Source organism: Mastomys coucha, unplaced genomic scaffold (genome assembly GCF_008632895.1).
Source record: "Mastomys coucha isolate ucsf_1 unplaced genomic scaffold, UCSF_Mcou_1 pScaffold20, whole genome shotgun sequence".
NCBI lineage: Eukaryota > Metazoa > Chordata > Mammalia > Rodentia > Muridae > Mastomys > Mastomys coucha.
The window spans coordinates 24,587,910-24,592,890 of NW_022196903.1; the positions used below are offsets into that span (position 1 = coordinate 24,587,910).

The 4,981-nt window shown below is 44.1% G+C and overlaps 1 pseudogene across 1 annotated transcript in view; it reads right to left on the minus strand.

Moving 5' to 3' along the window:
- The window catches only part of LOC116098491, a 2,528-nt pseudogene extending 1,836 nt beyond the window's left edge, over positions 1 to 692 (minus strand). The window contains exon 1 of the transcript XR_004121857.1: positions 117 to 692. The product of XR_004121857.1 is annotated as a ubiquitin carboxyl-terminal hydrolase 10 pseudogene (transcript). The remainder of the gene's footprint in view (positions 1 to 116) is intronic.
- Between the last annotated feature and the right edge of the window lie 4,289 nt (positions 693 to 4,981).

The following is a 4,981-nucleotide window of genomic DNA, read 5'->3' on the forward strand; positions in this document are numbered from 1 at the left end:
GGATCACTGATGAAGTCCATGGGAGTCTGAGGGCTATCACAAGTCCTGGGCATGACTGACGGGAGCATGTCCACCATGAACTCAGCTTCCTCCACACCCTCGATGTTAGTACTCACTGAAGTGGCATGGCTGTTGACTAGGGCAGCTGGGGAAGCACTGTCCTCACTACCATCCTTCAGATAACTGTAGTACCCAGGGGGCCGCTTCTTCTTTTTTTTCCGCTCCCTTTGACCAAGACCACTGGCACCACTGTCGTTCTCCAAGGCCTCGGCCTCTGTGTTAGAGTTGCTTTCTAGAGCCAACGCTGAGGTCAGGTACTGGTCAATGGAGCTGTAGGTCTCCTCTTTTTCTACAGCATCAGGGGTCTTTTTGGACGTCGTACAACCAAGAATAAATTCAGGTGCCTGGGGGTTCAAGGTGCTTGAAATACTGTAGCTAGGGTTTCTAGGCAGGCCCTCACTAGGTTCGATGACTTCGTCTACGCCAAACTCGATCCTCTGATGTTCTTGTCCATCTGGCAGTTCATCTTCAGCCTGTATGCTACATAGAGTCCCACTGTATGGAGGGAGCTCAACTGAAGAGCAGGGAGTCACAAAAAACTGATTGAATTCATCAGGGCTGAAATCACCAAAAATATTCTGTGGGTTGTGGAGGGCCATGGCGGCCCGTCTCAATGAGGTTCGGTGCTGCTCCGGCTTCTCACCCCAAGCATTCTTTATTATCCTTCTTTAGGGAGCATCCTGTGATCTTTCCAAAGAAAGATTACGTCAGCTGCCCCTATAACTGGGGCCCCAAATGTGTTTACTGATGGTTCTAAAATGGGCTGTGGGGCCTATTTGGTAGAGAAACAAGAGCCCGTGTTATGTCAATTCCCGCCAGGCTCTCCTCAAGTAGTTGAACTAAAATTGCCAATTTGCTTTTAATTTGATATCTGATTCAGCTTATGTTGTTAATGCTGTTAAAATTCTTGAAACCACTGGCCCCATTAAAATTAATAGCACTGTTTGTGCATTATTGAAGGATTTGCAAAGTTTAATTTGGAAACGAAGAGAGTTATTTTATATTCAGCATATTCGTGCACATACAGGATTACCCGGACCATTAAGTAAAGGAAATGATGTTGTAGATCAATGGACTAGAATCAAATGTATATTTATGAGTTCTTCATTGGAACAGGCTAGACAATTTCATCAGACTTTTCATGTGAATGCTAATACTTTGCAGATGAAATTCCACCTGTCCGAGCTGATGTCCGACAGGTGGTCTTAGATTGTCCTCAATGTATAATCCATCATCATCCCCCTGGCATGGGTGTCAATCCACGGGGCTTGTCCCCCCTTAAGATCTGGCATATGGATGTGACACATGTTTCTGAATTTGGAACTTTAAAATATGTTCACGTATCTGTAGATACATGTTCTGGGATCATTCATGCCACCCCTTTGAGTGGAGAAAAGGCATGCAATGTCATCTTGCATTGCCTAGAGGCATGGGCTGCTTGGGGCAAACCCCAGCAGCTAAAAATAGATAATAGACCTGCTTATACAGCTCAGATTTTTATGTCCTTTTGTAAAATAGATGGAAGTTCATGTCTCCCATGGCTTGTCATATAATCCTCAAGGGCAAGGAACTGTGGAGCGTGCTCATGGCACCTTGAAGGAGCTTTTACAAAAACAAAAAGGGGGAATTGGCCAAGGCCATACCCCAAAAGAAAGAATAGCCCTTGCCCTTTTTACCTTAAATTTTTTAAATTTGGATGTGGATGGCCTTTCTCCTGCGGATCATCATCAGTGCAGCAGAGGTTCCTTGAAGGGATTTGTGAAGTGGAAGGATGTGATCACGGGCATATGGCATGGTGATCCAGTGTTGGCGTGGGCGAGAGGATCTGTTTGTGTTTTTCCCTAGGATTGCTTGGAGTCTCTGTGGGTTCCCGAATGACTGATGCAGAAGTGTGCCATGCCAAATGAAAAGATCGTGCCTGAAGGTTCTGTGTATCCTCCTGCTCCTGTTCCTGATGGAGAGCCAAGCAGAACTGAGGAAATTGGTCAGCGAATTTTGAGGATCTGATGGATCAACTGAGATTGTCCATGGCTACAGTCAATTCCACATGGGTAGATGTTGGGTTAGCCTCTGGCTTGTCATCTTGGAAAGAATGAGCGGGCATTGGGGCTATGGTTGGTCTCCTATTGCTGGTCTGCCTTGTGGGCCTGTGGTGTATTTGCAGGATCAGGTTCACTCAAAGGCGGGATGTAGCCATGATTGTGCAGGCATTTACGGCCATTGAGGCAGGACAGTCTCCCCAGGCATGGCTGTCAGTCATGCAAAAATGATCGTCACGTTCAGGCTGCAAGGCGAAGCACTGCACTCCGGGTCAGCTTCTAGCGGCCCCAAGAAGAGCACATCTGATTGCATGCGGGTTGATACCCCAGGCCCCGCCTCTGAGAAAAAGGTATCAGACGGGTCTAGTACTCTTTGGGTAGATGACACCTAAGTGAGGATCAGTACAATGTTCCTGTTTCCAACATCAGAGATCAGACCTCTACTCTTGCCTGTTTCATTTAAAAACTAAAAGGGGGAACTGTGGAAAGCCGCTTGAGCTGCGCCCCGAGACGGCGCTGGCTTCCGCCATCCCGAGAGCGAGCGGTCTCGTAAACAAAGCCCTTATTTGGCTAAGCTTGCTGCCCTTGGTTGCTTCCCGCATTTGGTGACCTATCTGCTTTTGCCATGTGGCCCATTGGGATTGGCTAAGCTTGGGAGTGCTTAACGGCCAAGGGCATTGCCCTTGGTGCTGAAGTTTAACAGCCGAGGGCATTGCCCTTGGTGCTGAAGACTGTTGAAGGTTCCTAAATAAACTGCTAAAAGAAGAGCTCGTGGGTCGCGTCTTTCTTGCTGGTCGAGGCGGACGCAATAGATGATGAAGTGTAAAATAAATTTAGGAGAATGGATTGGATGTGGTGGTGATTGTGACTACAGGATGCAAAGAGAGCTCAGCTCTGTGAAACACAGACCACAGAAACTGTTACTTTTATAGTGTCAGGAGAAGAAGAATGTCAACTATGTACACCAGTTCCCTGGAGTGCTGTCACGGGTTGTCATAAAGCTTAGATCTGTCCCAGGAAGACAGATACGACTTTCAGTGAACCTCAAGTTCAGTAGCAAGCTAAGCCGTGGCTCCACAGAGTACTCCTGTCTTGAGCTGTGCCATTAACATAGATGGACACATCTGAGTCTTTACACAATGTCAGATTGTATCAAACATCAATAGACTTTGAAGAAATCTGTTTCATCACTGACTACCCCTAATTTCACATAGAGTTATGGCTATGGCAATTGCAAGATTTTCTTTTAATTCCAGTCCAATCTTAATTACTAATATAAATTTCAAATCATATATCATGCTTCATACATTCATAATAGGTTACAGAGACCTAGAGGAGTGAAGTTTCTTTTAAAAAATCATATTCAGCAGGGGAGAAGATATGGGATAGGGAGTTTCCGAAGGGGAGACCTGGAAAGGGGAAAACATTTAAAATGTAAATAAAGAAAATATCCAATAAAAAAAATCATATTCAGTAGGGCTGGATAGCTGGCTCAGCGCTCAAGAGCACTGACTGCCCTATCAGAGGTCCTGAGTTTAATTCCCAGAAACCACATGGTGGCTCACAACCATCTGTAATGGGATCCGATGTCCTCTTCTGGTGTGTCTGAAGACAGTGACAGTGTACTAACATACACTTAAATAATACTCACATACACATAAATAAATCTTTTAAAAAAATCATATTAAGCTTGATGATAGTGGTGCTTGCTTTTTATTCCAGCACTCAGAAGTCAGAGGCAGGGTTATTCCTATGGATTTGATATCATCCTTGTCTAAACAGTAAGTTCCAGGACAGCCAGGGATATGTGGAGCAGCCCAGTCTCAAAAGTCAAAACAAAACAAAAAACCCAGGCTGACAAAAACAAAAAACAAAAACAGAAATAAAACTTGAAGACCTGCCTAGCATGCATGAAGAACAACATAACCCAGGCTTGATGGTGAACGCCTGTAATCCTGCCCCTAGACAGGAAGAAGCAAGAGGATCAGAAGTCCAAGATTATCTTCACCTATGTAGCATGTTCAAGGATAGCCTGGTCTATGTGAAATCCTCTATGAAAAAAAGATTGAATAGCAATAAATTCACAAGTTACCTCCATTTCGTTGGTAGCAATTTGCCAAGTAGTCCCAATGTCCCTTGACAGCTCAACATTTACAAGCATCAGTTCTTTTATCCCAGTCTTAATTACCGATGTTAACTCTCAGCTTGCTCATTACATATCACACTGTAATTACACACACACACTCCATTCACATTACAGAATGACTATAGAAAAATCAAAAAGGCCTCAATAGAGTTTAAGCAGTTCAAAGATGCTTGTTTATAGTCAGAAGCAGAGTGTTAATACAAATGTAAATAACAGGAGACAAGAGGTGTTGACAGATAGGAGCACTTTTATAATCTTCATATTTATACTCTATATTATATTTAAAAGAGTTCATATTATAAGTACCTCATACTTTAAAAATGGAGTCAGCACATACAATTGTAAATTGCTCACTAGTTACACACTGCTAATGGTTTGCCTTAATACCTTTAACCTACACGTAACCTAGATGGCACCTGGTTGGATGAGGAGGTAGGGTTTGCAAGACTCAGAAGGCTTGGAAGCATTTGACAGCCTCCCCTCCCCATGCAGAGAGATGATAATGAGGAGAAAGAGCAGCGGTCATTAGGAGTGAAGCTCCCACACAATGAAGCTCAGATTCAAGGCTGACCATCTGGCTACAGGGACAAGACTAAACTTTGGAACTATAGAATGGTCAGCTTTTTGTTCAGACTCCCTACAATGTATGCCAACTGGAAATGGAAAGGGGAAAGCAAGTCTTTGAGGATGCTGGCTGCCTGTTTCTCAAACTCCAATCTTCTGTTACAGCAGTAAA